Here is a 14606-nt window from a genome sequence, read left to right as displayed (position 1 = left end):
TGGATATTCAATGATAAAAATTTGGCATAACATGTCTGGTTAGAATAGATCCATTTAACTATTTTATTCTAATAAATTTTATTTTATTTTAATAAATTGCAGTTTGAGAGGGTATACAGAATGAGAAGGATCTGCATCATTATATTCAGCTTCCTGTTATTTTTGACAACCACAAGCTATAATGTCATGTATATCTATCACACTATAACTGAAAATTCAATAAGTTCACTGAGTTCCCAGTTCCTTCCTTCATGGGAAGGTTGTTCTTATTGCCTAAAATAATTAACAGTCTATTAATATACTTGGATTCTTGCACCTACATTATCCTCCTTCTTAAAAAAATCCTCTCTTTATGTGTTATTCTATATTTCTAAAGATCTTCATCTGTATGCAAGATTGATTTCATATTTCTCAGCTGTCAGTGGAGAAATGGACAGAGAGGAATCTCATGAAGTTCAGTAAAGGGAAGTGCCCTTGCAGCAAAGAAGGCCAAGGATATCTTGGGAAAAGCACTGCCAGCAGGTCGAGGGAGATGATCCTCCCCCTCGGCACTGGTGAGGCCGCTTCTGGAGTACTGTGTCCAGTTCTGGATGCAAGACATGCTGGAGCAAGTCCGGCAAAGGGCCACAAAGATGATTAAGTGACTTAAGCATCTGTCATACAAGGGGAGGCTGAGTGATCTGGGGTTGTTCAGCATGGAGAAGAGAAGCTGCAGCAGGATCTTATCAATGTCTATAAATGTGTGATGGAGGGAGTAAAGAAGATGTAATCAGCCTCTTCTCAGCGGTGCCCTGGGAAAGAACGAAAGGCATTGCGCACCACAGAAACACAGGAAATTCTGTTTAGACATAAGARAACACTTTTATACTGAAACAGATTGCCCAGAGAGGCTGTGGAGAGTCCATCCTTGGAGATATTCAAAACCTGACTGAGCACGGGCCTGAGCAAACTACCGTGGATGGTTGAGGGGGACTGAGACAGGGTCCAGAGGTGACTTCCAAGATCAGCAATTCTGCGATTAYATGCAGCTCTATGATTCAACAAGGCAAATTCTTATAGGCGATGTCTGATGGCGTCCAGCCTGACCAGGAGGCCAGACTGTGAGCTCCATTTCCTGGTCAGGCTGTGAGAAGAGATGGTAGGCACCATCAGAGAGTGCATCTGCATTTCTTATCTATGAAAAAGAGGGACTGACGAGCAGAAATGTGCTGTACGCTAAGGCTGAACTCTGTCCCCAAAATTGGCCATGTATTAGGAGTTTTAAAGCACTCTTGGGTTGTAAGAAAGTAAGAACTCTCGTACAGGGTCAAGCTAAGTTACAAACTATACCGCTATCCTGTCTCCTACGCAGTTTGGGGACAATAGGTGTGGAATAGCACACAAACCTAATTGACTGCTTTTTAAATTATTCAAAATATTTAATGTGAACAGCATCCCATGGCAGGAATTTTCACGGTTTAACAATACATTGTACTTATAACAATGCAAGGCAATGTACATTTTTCTTTCGTATAGTACTGATGCTTCCTTTTTGCACTCTTTTCTGGGGAGCTTTGAAAGAAGCCAATATTTTATTGCCTACTTTAAAAGTAACATCAAACTTCCTAACGGAGTGTCTGTTTAACAGAACACAGACCAGATGCTCAGTACTTATTTGTCACACTGCCGCTGAAGCCAGGGGGGTTCTGACATACTGTGCACGCTTTAGGATCAACTCTTCTTTTCATTCAATTGCTTTTTTAATAGAACTCATTCTGATAATCTCCACCRAGGAGAATGGGTCTTTAGGAAATGTACAGGAAGGGAATTTTATCTGTGAATTGTTTTGAACAATGTTATAACCTTAATGCAYAATTTTAGGGGATCTCCATAAGATTTGTTTATTTTGCCACCATCTAGGGAAGGATTTAATATCTGTAATGTTCAGATTTTGTGAAAGATTCACAGACCACAGTTTCTCTTATATTATTTAAGATTAGCATACGGTTTTTAATAGCTATTTAAGTACTTTAGAGAATGTGCTTTAGAGAATATGATTGCAATTTATAATTCAAACCGGCTATGAATAATAAATTTTTTCATAAACACTGAAATTCTGATTCTGATCTCAGCTAAATCAGATTTATGAGAGAAACTTTAATTTAAAAAGTGGTAACTGAGATGAAATCCAATCATTAATAATCCTTGAATATGTAAATATTCAAGGGCCTATCACAGCCTCACTAAATTTTACATGCCTAAACATCCACAGAAAATAAATTTTGTTGTTCAGTTATGAAATATTTAATAAAGATGAGCAAAAAACAGCAGTTCCATTTGAAAAAAAAATCCTGTGATGAAAAACAATATAGTTTCAAGAGTGTTGTTTTGCACTGAAATTATGGCAAGCAATGAAAACAAACTAACTGTATTTATATTGTTGACCAACAAGGAAAAAAGAATCAGAACTACTCCCAGAGTAGTGGTAATACAGTGTTTATTTTCTGTTTTGGAGCATAAGTGGCCTAGTTCCTAATTGTTKCTCTGCTTTAAAACTGATATTTGAACCTTGACTGTCTTCATCCACTAGGGACAGTCCTACTAGGCTGTTGATTAGTTGCAGGAACTGAAGAGGGAAATGGTTACTTTCATGCTATTRCATCTTGATCTAGAGAAAAAAAATCCTATCTTTCATTTGTTATTTTTCCCTTTTCTTGTTAAAATCTAGATATGTTTGCTAAACATTTCTGTATTTATTATTTTTATTTGTACTTATTATTTTTGTTTTGAGGGAATCACATTTGAGAAAGTTAAAAACTTTAAAAATCTTTAATTGTCCCCCCCCACGCACACACTTTAATAGCAGTGATTGACTGAGTACACTTTTGAGGAATTTATAGATTTTAATAATAATTCTATGAAGAACCATAGAAGCTGATATATTCTGATTCCAAAAGCAAGATGTAGCAGTTTTTAAATTGCTGCCATAGATCAGCAACAGTGATTCTATTTTCTGTGCTACTGACAAGCGTTCTTCCTCTAAATAAATACTTCTATAATTTTAGAATTTGATTTTTCATGCAGAAAAGGAAAGAAATTGAAACTATTCTGAGGCTGTTAGACATTAATTAGCGCTTGACAGCAAATTATAATAGACTATAAAAGAATTATAATAATGAAATCATTAAATTTAGAATTCAAAAAAAAAACTCTAGTTTCTGCACTGGATACCAGAAGAATGGAAATTTGAATTCCCATTTTGCCTGAGGTATGATCTTCTTGTAAAGCACTGAAGGAACTACATAATCKCTTAGGCAATATTTCCTTTGCAAAAAGAGGTTTACTGAACTGCTATTTGCTGAGGTTGTGAGGATGAAAGTCAATTTAAAAGGAAGAGGAGGACCACAGTTTGGTTTGGACAAAATCATTTTCATCCTAATTTGCCTGTCCAGTGATAAGTTTACAATTGGCCTAAAGATTTATTTTGGCTTGTGTTTACATTCTAATGCTAGAAGGTAACAGCATCCATCCTGGGGTAAGCTTGGGATAGGGTAAAAAGCCCTGACATTTATGAGATGTTTAGTAGAACAAAGCCGAATTCTGCCCACTTCTATCCTACCAGTTATATGGTTCCAAATTAATTTTGTCCTCGGGCAAAGCGTCACTCTTTCTAATTTGTATTTTTTTTTTTTAATGCAAGATCCATTAACCAGTTATCCTCTAGACATAATCTAGCTAGGGATCTTATCAAAACCTGCTTCTATGGGTGTTGGCTCTGTTTTGAGAAAACACTACTGTCTTCTCCGAAAACTGGATATCCACACTGAAAGGAGGCTCAGAAGAGGAGATTCAAGAGAGATTAAGGCCTCTGCAAAAACATTGGTCTCCCATTGTCTTGCTTGAAATCTTGCTCAGTCAGAAAGAGTGCCAAAGTAGTCAAAAATGTTTCTTTTTTTTTTCCAAGTGGATGCAACTGGAAGTTCAACGTGACATTTTTTTCCGTCAAAATAAAAAGAAATATAGAGGAGSTTAGTTTCTTCCTTCTTGCTGTGGGTTACTTTTTAACTCTCTGTCTCTCACTCTTTCAAAGAAACCCTCCCAAAGCCAACAAAAAATAAAGCCTGTTATTAAGAGCGATTCAGAAAACAAGGCAACATTTCTTTTCTGGTCTGAAAAGCAAAAGGACACTATCAGGACGTGTCTCCTGTATATATTAAGAATGAGCAAAGGCTGAGAAGCTTTTTCTATGTGTAAGAGTAATAAATGAATTATAAAAGGGCAGAGGATTTGGGACATCATATTTTCTCTTTAAAGTTCCTTCCCAGCTAGACAAGAGTTCTCCTATGATTTAGGCTTCATAAGAGATAAAATCCCATCATATTCSGTGCTTTCATAGGCCTTTAAATCAGAATTTTGATTTATAAAGGAATAAACAAGAGAAATATTTACTTTTCTTTCATTAGATCTTTTGATCTTAGATGTTTTAGTACATGGTTCTTTGGTAGAATACTACTAAAATGTATCATTGGAAAGTATATTCTCAATACACTAGATTCTGAGCTGGAATCTCATCTTTCTTCATTTCTGTCTGTATAAATTTTCTTTTAAAGGATACTTTATGTCAGAAAGTTAAACTCCTATTCACGTTCTGATTTAACAGTCACAGAAAACAAACTGCAACCATTAAAAGTAAATCACGTACACTTTATAACATGGATATCTTCTGCAGCAAACCATTTAAATGGAAAGTTTGAGCCAATTTCCAAAATGTACAATTCAAAACAGTCATAATCAGTAAAGTTAGTCTTAGTTAAATTTTGACATTTGTAGAACAATTATCACATTGATCTATTACTTCACTTGACTTTGTCTTTAAAACTATATAATTAAATTAAATTAAACAATGGAAGAAAGGGAGGCTAAAGGAGGTTAAGTTGCATTTGTTAACATTTCATCACTATTAACATACGATATGATTTGCAGACAAATGCAGGATCAGAAAGGAGAAAAAAAATGTGAAACAGCCAGAAGCACTGTACACAGTACTTTTAAGTGAATGCAAGTCAGTGCAGAAATTACCCATCTCTAATGAAAAACAAGAGTCCGGGCAAGAGTCCTTGAAGTTAGTATAAGTGTTCCTAATGACTTCAGAGGCTTTTTAATATACACTATAGCATAGTTATTATTTAGTTTTTGTATCCTGTTGGTGCCTCAGGATGCAACTAAGGTCACTGACCTCCACTGTTAAATATTTTATGGATCACATGGAAAACAGTTCTTGCCCTAAGAACTCGAGAATTCACCTTTGATTTTCAACTAAATTTTTACATAATTTGAAATGACATTGAATGCAACAGGAAATAAATTTAGTTTTAAGCACAGCGTTGAATGGTCCTCTTTCTTACTTTAATGTAAATAAATGGAGCTACTATGCCTTTATCCAGGATGGAGTGTAATGAAAAATGGTTATACGAATAAGAAGACACACTTGCTTCTAAGCAAAATTAGACGGGAATAAACACCAACTCAAATGGAAATCCAAAATGTTGCACAGTGCTACCCAGAGTAACACCCCTTTTGTGCTCTGAGGTTGCCAGAAATATGATTAGCACTGCAAGAACGCTAATTTGGGAAGTGCCCCTGAGGGAGTAAAGAAAGGGAAACTTTGCAGCCATGCTAGTTCATGTGCTAGTGGCCTCATTTCCTTGCTAGGCCAAAAATATAGGGAAAAATGCAGCGTGGGACTGCAACTGGGGAGAAATAAACACTTCCTGTCTGTGCTATATCTTTACGGCCTTAAAAGTTCCCATGGTCACGTAGCTCATCAGCTAGCTGATCCACTGCATCTTGACTTACATCTTGAAAAGCTAGAGAAAAGCTGCTACACTGTGGTGGGAATGTAGAAGAGGCTCAGCAAAACACAAGGAGGTAACATTGATGGGAAACCTTGGTGTAAAATTGCATCCAAGATCAATTAAATGTAAGGGATATCTTTCTGTCCTTGTTAGTATTTTGCCCGTGCTCTTCCAGCAATGGAAACGTGAGAAATCTTGAGACCACCAGCTGCCTGAGTTAAAACTGTGGTCCGTGGTATGCCTAACACCACAGAACATATGGGAAGCAAATGCTGCTTTATAAACCATTAAAATGATGACACTTCCTTGTTTGCTACTGGTAAATTGCGTATGACAGAAGGGACATCTACCCTTCTTTTTCTTTTTAGCACTGCCCACTTGGCAAGCTCACTTTTATAAATAAGGAGCAAAGTAAAGAATTTCTATAGCCAACACAAAGCCTTTTCTTCTCTTTTCTTCTCAGTTTCTACCCTGAATTTATTTCTCTCAGGAGTTTCACTTTCTTCTGACTCCTGCAGTAAGAGCTAGTTTAGCATTACGTGAAGGTATATACACATTTCTCACTTGCCACACAAAATGTAAAGGAAATAACTGACAATCTGAACAAATAAACATGCAGCAAAAACACCTGGAACTTTTGGCTTGAACTCAGGAATTAGACACAGCACTACTGTAAAGCAGAAATATACTGATGACGCTGGCGTGCAAGAGGGCTCACGGCAGGATTCCAGCTGTGTTTAAGAATTCCTTTGGGCATCTCAGTACCCCAAAATATAGCTTTTAAAACTGGAGCAGGGCTTTCTTAGGACAAATCTATAGCTATGACCTTGTYTCACTATTTTACAGAAAACTGGCTTCATCTAGGTAAGGCTCAACAGTTTTAATGAAGAGAACAGAGCTTGAAAAAGGAGAAGACTTCAATGTCTTGGAATAGTCTTAAGACCTTGAATAACCTAATCACTGTGTATTACTCTTTACACATTGCATATCTTTGACGGAAGCTATCCTTGATTTTCTGAGAAGTAGCATTACGCATTTTTCCTCATCCTTCTAAAAGGGCATTCAAGGTAAACAAATATCCACAAAACTATTAGGTTGTTCCCCTTTAAATCTCTCTTCAAGACACAGTGATGTGACCACAAAACAACTGTCTGTTGCTACACACTCAGTAAAAATTGAGCATACGACTTAATTAAAAGATTTCACTGTATGTTATCTGTCTTCTCCACCCATTGACTGTTGTCTAAAGGGCAGGGAAGCAATTGTTATCTGGAAGGTCTATTTTTCTTATAGTTTTAAGAATGATTTGTATAAATGAGCATTGGCTTTCTGAGTACATCAACATTGTGCAAAATACTATTAATATTACTGCTATCACTACTACTCTTCCTAATGAAAAAATATTATACCAATGATAAAAAGTACTAATTTTAATCAAAAACCTCAGTTTAAAAATATATAACTAATTTTAATCCAAGTTATTTTGATTCTGTTAGCTCACACAATCTTAGCTCAGTAACTAACAGAAAGATGAGTAAATTAAATGTTTTTATAACAAAGATGAGGGGAAAAAAGTTATTCTGAAGGAGCAAAAATTCTTGTTCCCACTGCTATGCCTTCCTCCCTTCCCCCATCTGATAGTAGCTTTCCCTCAAAAACCTTAATTGTCTTCCTTGGTTTACCACAGTAATTCCTTTGAGATGCCATATCAAAGAATCTGTAGGGTGGATAACTACTTAGTCCTAGCTTGGAGGAGCAATAGTTTAAATTGCTTTATCCAAGGTGTTTCTGGGACCTGCAGTTAGTATGGAAATAAACTACAGAGGACAGAAATAGKACTGAATTAGAACAGCATCTTCCTAGCTAACTAGAAAATGTATTGAGCAGCATTATTATACTTCTTCCGTAACCTGAACTTGTACCCCTACAGTGTTGTGTGCCATACTAGATCAACTTTAAACTTTCCAATAGGCTTAAATTTCCCATTTTAAAGTTCAGAATAATTTTAACAGTCAGAATAATTGCATACATCATTTTATAWATATATATATATTTACAGACTGATGTATATATGTACATACATATACATATAGCTACACACATATATACATATTCGTAAATGTGTAGTAAGACAAAAGATTTCAGTTTCAGTGACAGTGTAATCCCAGAATCATAGAATATATGAGGGCAGAAGGCACCTTTGGAGATCATCTATTTCAACCTGCCTCCCAAGCAGAGTCAGATGCAGCATGTTGCCCAGGACCATGTTCATTTGGGTGTTGCATATCTCCATACATGGAGACTCCATAGTCTGTTCCACTGTTTGACCACCCTCATTGTGCTGAATTTTTTAAGGACTTCATTGAATCAATGTCATTAGTCTTCTTTCCTTTCTTATTTTGATTGGTAATAAAGACATATATTCCAATTTCAGCATCTGATTTATTGACACAGTTAGAGCATTTTGCATATTCCACGGGTTATTCACATATATCTAACCAAGCCAAGTCATACTTTCCATTTCCATTTGAATTCATTGTTCCAGATCCTCAGTCAACAAGGAAGAGTCTATCTAGAGCCTGTTGAAATCAATGAAAAGTGAACTTCTGATTTCAGTCTTTGTATCAAAGTTTATATACTTTACAAATTGCTTTTTCAGGCAGTAGAACAATCTCCTAACTGAGCAACCATTAGCTGATGAAAAGAAGCCCATGTGAACCCACCATTTCCCCTCATCTACAAGGATGAGTAGATATGATAACAGAGTTTTGAGAAATGAAGATGGCTGTAGATGGATCTCTACATATGGTATCTATCATCCAAGTTTGGTACCACAACTTGTTCATTTTCAGAATCTGGCATTGTGTAAAGGTTTCATGAATTCAGGGATATGTTTTCTGTGGTTTGTACGGGATGAGGTGTTATTTCTTGGATTTGAAAGCCTGGTAAATATTGGCTGTCTGTACTACTTTCAACTGGCTAGAAAACAGGAATGCTGTATCATGGGGAAAAAAATCTCAGGTGTCACAATTTCCTTTTGTTCTTCAGCAAATTCTTTGTGGCTTCTCAAAAAATAAGCAATGAAAAGAAGTTCCCTCCTCTGTCCCTCCCATCTTTCTGGCATATGATGGACACAGAGCTCAAGGCCCCCTGAAAGGAGACACCTCCACCAGAGGTGTCTGCATCTGCAGCGCRAAGAGCTGTGCAGCTGTGTGCTCACAAGCCAACCCTGCGATATAAGGAATATATTCCCCCCACATCCCCAGCTGTGTAACATGAGAGAGGTGGGAATGCAGTGCTGCAGTCAGGAAATTTCTTTCCTTTTCCATGGGCTGATGTGCCAGAGGCGTATGCTGGGATGATGTGAGCTGCCAGTGATGAACAGGACCCACACCCACAGTTATGAATTCATGTTTGCTCTGATCAGTAGGTTGCTGCCTCTTCAGGATAATGAGTCTTGACTCTCCTGGTTTGGATCTAAGATTTGACTCTGGACCTGTGAAGAATCCTAGAGATATTTTTGTGAATTTAGCACAAATATTTTTGTGCTAAAATTTCCCATTGACAAATCATCACTATTTAATTGAAAAACATTTTGTTGAAAAAATCCTTTCTGTTTTTGCATCATATTTTTAAACCATTAGAGGAAAGTGGTGGGTGTAGCAAGACAATAATTTCAACAAATGACCAGAAGAACCAGTGAAATAAGTCCTGAAAGAAGGGAAAATTGTGAACAAGTAGGGGAGATTGTTTTTTTTTCCAAAGCAATCAATAGGAAGTCAGTGTGACTTCTGCTCCTAAATCTTTTCATCTGTTTCATTCTGCTAGCTTAAATCTTTCTTCAGAGTAGATTTTTGTCATCTGAATATTTCCTCTACCAATGATGATTTCACTAGGAAGTATTATTCTGTTGCTAGGAAGTAAATACGGTAACCAGGATGCTATAAAACAATAAGCTTATAATAACTTCCTTAAAGCATAATATTCAGAGAAGTTAATACTGTATGATTCTCTGGCAAGTCTGTGAACGTTTGATAATTGAACAGCCTGAGAAATTACTCTCCAAAAATTAGAAATTGCAATATTTTCTTGAAAAAATGATTACAGAAAAAGAAATATCAGAAACACTGGCAAGCAGAAGTACTGGGCTGGCTCATATAGTTGGTGATCCTGAGAAGAAAGTGGAGGATATACAGCAGAAACCATTGGAGATCAAAGGAGACATTTGTAGAGATAAGCCTCGTTATGGGTGTGAGGGCTGTAATTGAGATACTGTACTCCTTCAAAAATCTCAGGAAACGATGCTCACTTACTGTCCCTTTACAGAGGGAAAACAACCATGGAAGATAGATACAGTGGTTTGAGACTTTTTTTCTTATGCTTTGTCAGTAATCATGTGAATCAAGAATAAAATACCATTGAGTTGGAATGGAAACTTTTTCACAGCCTCTCTGCAGAAAAGCCAATCACTTTTCAGGTAAAGGGCAAYAAAAACATCAGATTCAACTTCTGAATCTAATCCTTAGCCTGCTGCTGAGAACTGTGGAAAAACTGCAACTGCTTCTAGTAATAATCTTGCACAGTCCTATGGGAGTGCCAAGGCTATTTATATTTTAAGTTTTATTATTATAATATAAAGGATTATTATTTTCCTGGAAAAATCCTGGGATAGGACTTTGTGGTTATTTGCTGTTAAGTGGGATGTCTAAATAAAAGTACTGCGGTTAGACAGAAATAATGGACTGTGGTTTACCATATAAGGATTTTTTTCCTCTCATTTTCAATAATATTGTAGCTCAATTTCCATTTTTATGTTTTTATTTTTAAATCTATAATTAATTTAAGGCTCATTTTATTGTACATTTGAGTCTAATTACTTCTTTGGTGGGCACAACCTTGTATTTAGACATCTAAGTGCTTGAAAGCATCCACCATTATTTGCAACTATAATTATTTGCAGTATCAAAAATGTAAGGGCAAAGTTTGAGGCTTGTTTGAAAATTAGCCCCTTCATATTATCCATATCTTTATATAATACACACAAAAGGTCAATTAMCTTTTGGAAAGATCAAGCAGAATTTTTGGAAAGTCACTCTTTTTCTTTCTTCACTGATGCTGTAAGAAGCAGTCAAAAGAAAATCCACAGAGTAGAGAATATTGCAATGCATTTATGCATTATAGAAAATCATTATACACGGTACTACTGAAGATTGTATTTAAGTTCTAGACTTTTATCGAATGTTTGACATATATCAATTATTCATAGAGAATTAATAAACAGAAAGAAAGATCTAACTGTTTTTGCAGAATTGTCTGTGAGAGGAGATTTTGATAGATGCTTCTTTAAGTATCCCATAAAAAATGCAATACTTAATTATATATGTTTAAGTAATGTTTATTTTCAGAATTCAGCAATTGCCTCTGAAATTACTTTGTCATATATTGAATTTTATCTATTTCTTATTGCATTATGGAGCAGCTTTCCCTTTTTACATGTAATGACTTCCATTTAATTCATTTATTGGTAATTTGATCCTCTGTCAAAAGACCTGGAACTGGGTCATTGGAATAAAAAAAAAAMATCTTTATTTTTTCTTAACTCTGTCTGCTTAAGTAAATATTTCTGGATTTTCTTTTTTAAGTAAAAAGGTAAAATGAAGCAGGGAACAATAAAAAAGGGAGAAAAGGCTATGACAGAGAGAATAGAAATATAGTTAATATAAATATTAAAACAATGATTTAAAACATAACATTCTGTATACTGTATAACAAYACAGAACATTCTGTTCATTGAGATAACAAGATCAACCATTTATTTCAATTTAAGAGACAAGAATAGACTTAAAATAARTAAGAGAAAGGACATCCTATAGACACATTACTGTTGTACTAATTTAGTAAAAATTATTGTGAATAAARCTTAGAGAAATAATGTATTACTACATATTAACCTTTGCTTGATTTTTACAGATAATTTTGATGTCCTGRTACATGACCAGGTCATGCATACAGACAACCTCAGCAAGTAAATGATGTCTCAGAAGAGGTCTTTCTGAGGAGGGTAAAGATAGGAAAGGCTATCTGATTTCCAAAGCAGGGCACAGCAAAATGTCAGAGAGAATTAGATCCACCGAGTATCTTGAGCATACAGGTGACAAATGTGAATCCTGCATTTTTTTTCTACAGCAAAAATTAGGTTCACTCTATCAGTATCCCAGGTTTTGATTATCTGGAGATGGACATATCTACCACTTACATTGGCATCAATCTCAGAGCATACAACTSCCTCTGAAGAAACTGGAAATTATCCAAGAGTATTTCAGAGAATGACCAGCTCTATCTTTCCATGCCATTTAAGCTTCAAATGCACCGATGTGATTCACTCTCTGATATTTCAATCTGCTTGGCTGGAGCTGAGAACAATTTTTAATTTTTACTCTCAATGCTATCTTCACAAAATGTAAAGGCTAGTAAAATCAGATATAAATCATAACCATTGTCAGACTCACAAAATCTATAATTTTCACCAGGGCTGTTACTAGTTACTCAGCCAGTTGAGTTACAGAAGAACTGTAGAGAATTCCCTCCTCTCCCTGCCCTTCCTCTCTCCATCAATGCAATATCTGTTCTTTTCTCCTTCTCCTCCTTCCCTACTGGAAAGCGATTCAAATAAAGAAACCAATTAATAAGAACATGTTAAAGTTTCTAACAACATCACTTTGACAGTATTGATCTTCTACTGATAAAAAGCTAGACAGACTATTAGATGGAGTAAATTTGAACTATGGCAAGGAAAATCTTAAATTCTTTGAAATTTTATTGAGCTTTCATATCTATTCCATTTTACCCAATAGTTCATTAGTAAAAACACTAAACCATCTTACCTGAGGGACATTAAGGAGTAGTCATCTTCTTTCTAGAAGAAAGTATCACTGAGCAGTCATGTCSTAGGATAGGTTAAAAAAGTCACTGCACACACAAGAATGAGAGTGAATTTACAGAGCGAGGGATAGGCCCAGTAGGAAACATGGGGGCCTTCCTTTAAGTCCAAGAGAAAATGTATTTAAACCATGGCATCGTTTTGCTTAGGAAAAGATCCTAATATTTGAGTTACATTATTCTCATCTATTTTTATTGAGTTAAGATTCTGCTTCAAGCTGAACATCCATCATCTAGACAAGGGAGCTGATTTAAAGGGGAGTTTGGAAATATATTGGACCATTGCTCTGGCAGACAACGAAAAGAGAAACAGGAATTGAGCTAAACCAGACCATTTTCCTCCTTCTAGGTACAAGTATTGTCTYTGAAACCCTTAAAAACTCCTAAAGAATTTTCATGTCATAGTTGATTTTTTTTCCTCCTATCCGAAACCAAAGTGACAGCGTGATGCTGGAATTTTCTTGGTAAAGTTATGTTGCTCTCAGGAGAAGAAACATGTTCTCACTGCATCTTATTAAATAGTGAGTGTACTGCAGGTGCTTAAAAACAGCAATAAGTAATCAAGAATGACTTCATAGTATGTCTAAACAAAAGAAGCTGTACTTTGAAAATGATAGCGTATCTCTCATATCTCTTCCCATATATCTCTTCAGAAATCTTAGGGAGACAGAAATACGACTGGGAACATCCAACAACATTAATGTAAATTTGCAGTTACCACAGTTTGCTCGAGTATGAAAATTCCTTTTCCTAAATCATTGCCAATCCCAGGGATGATGTTGTCAGCTCCTAATTGCTTGTTTCCCTAGAGCTGTGGTAAGCAGTGCTCCACAATTTTAAAGCAGCATAGATATTCGAAATAGTTGATAAGTATAAAGTGGTTTTTTTAAAGTAAAAAACAAATATTTGTTTTAAAATAAGTACTCTGAGAATACTTATCTTGRCTGAAAAGTAGGACCAAAGGAATTGACATATGTAAGAATAATTTCTCTTTCGTCGTTGACTCACATGATGCTCAGGCAAGATTTAAGACTCACTTTGGGAATTTAATCTTTACCTCCAGACCACATATTATTGCATGATATGAGGCATCACCTAGATTTATGGATATTTTTAAGTATGGCTGGAAAAGCTTTAGTGTGTGATAACCTGAAGGTTTAAATTTAGTCTGGGTAGCAGCAGAAATAGTAAGAATAGGAACAGCTGTTGTGTGAGTTTATTTGCTAGGTTTCCTAGGTTTCAGTGCCTAGCAGACAATAATGCATACTTTCCAATTTCACTRTTCAAGTAAATTGATTTTTTTCTTCTTTCTCCTTTGTTCCCCCCTTAGCTCATTTGTTCCCTCTCCGCATGCTTGAGTAGCTCATTGTTTAAAAGTTCTGAAGTGAAAGAAAGGAAGACCACTGCTTTTCTTGCCCAGTTGCTGCAACTAATAGTCGGTCTTTTCCAGCCCAGGCGTTCACCTTATACTGCCTTAACTGTTTTTTTATGGGCCTCCTTGAAGAATTAACTAAGGATTTCATACTGCCCAGGAATGCACTAGATGTAATGTGATCAGGTTCAATCAAATTAGCTATTAGAAAGATAACTGCTTCCAAAACCACTTGCTGCACTTTTCAGCCGAGCTCTGCTGTCTGCCTCCAAGCTTAATTCATTTTATTGTCATCTCTCACTGTCACTAGCTTCTTAACCCTTTTTGCCGTATGCATATGAGGAAGATGTCCAAGGATGAGCCTTAGAGAACAGAGAAGAGAGGGAAAAAAGGAGGTCCAGAAGTTCTCCTGCCTATGCTGARCATTGGTCCTTCTCCTCCCCTCCTGACGAAGTATGTAG

This window comes from Rhea americana, unplaced genomic scaffold (assembly GCF_003343005.1).
Source record: "Rhea americana isolate MKP2758 unplaced genomic scaffold, rheAme1 scaffold_0, whole genome shotgun sequence".
NCBI classification, from domain to species: domain Eukaryota; kingdom Metazoa; phylum Chordata; class Aves; order Rheiformes; family Rheidae; genus Rhea; species Rhea americana.
Note: the sequence above shows the minus strand (reverse complement) of the source record.